The sequence below is a fragment of the Penaeus monodon genome, chromosome 15 (genome assembly GCF_015228065.2).
Source record: "Penaeus monodon isolate SGIC_2016 chromosome 15, NSTDA_Pmon_1, whole genome shotgun sequence".
NCBI classification, from domain to species: domain Eukaryota; kingdom Metazoa; phylum Arthropoda; class Malacostraca; order Decapoda; family Penaeidae; genus Penaeus; species Penaeus monodon.
In genome coordinates this window covers 6,751,466-6,752,142 of record NC_051400.1, presented here as the reverse complement: position 1 = coordinate 6,752,142, position 677 = coordinate 6,751,466, and the positions used below count along the sequence as shown (strand labels likewise).

Here is a 677-nt window from a genome sequence, read left to right as displayed (position 1 = left end):
TAAATACTCTTATCTCGGAGGGATTGCGTGCAGAAGCTCGGCGTCTCGTCCTCAGGTTCCATGTGTATATTGCAAAATGCAATCTAATCTGGGCAAATGCAACCGAGTAAATTGTATTCATATCATCTGCTCTCTCTCGCTCCAGGCAGTCAGGGTTGTGGGGATGTGGGGTTAGGGGAGTGTAGGCGGGGAGTGGGGAAGAAAGGTAGGGAGGTAGGGGGAGAATGGGAGGGAATGGGGGAGGGGAAGCAGAGAGTTAGAGGGGTGGGGGGAGAATGGGGGGTTGGGGTGAGGGGTAGCGATGTGGAAGGAGGGTGAACAGGATGGCATGAAAGAGAGGGGTGAGGGGAAGGTGGGGGAGCTTGAAAAGAGGGATCGAGAGACGAGAGGGGGAGGGGGCTCAGGCGTGGGTGAAGGGGTGGGGGTGAGGGTGAGAGAGGAGGAGGAGAAGGAGGATGGGGGGTAAACACAGGATAGAATTAAGGGAAAATTTAATTGAGGCTTCATATAAAAGGTAGAGGTTGGTTGGGGTTGGGAGTGTGAATAGGAATAGGTTGAGGAAGAGTGGGGGATGAGGCTAGGTGAGGCTAGGATGGGGAGTCAGCGATGGTTTATGATATAAGCTACCTCGTCTTCTGTTCTTTAATTTGGTTAAATTTTTTGTTTTAATTCTATTC

At 51.4% G+C, this 677-nt stretch overlaps 1 protein-coding gene across 1 annotated transcript in view; it reads left to right on the top strand.

Moving 5' to 3' along the window:
* LOC119581716 overlaps positions 1-677 on the top strand; it is a gene marked incomplete in the record, with an annotated part of 132,029 nt that overhangs the window by 41,448 nt on the left and 89,904 nt on the right.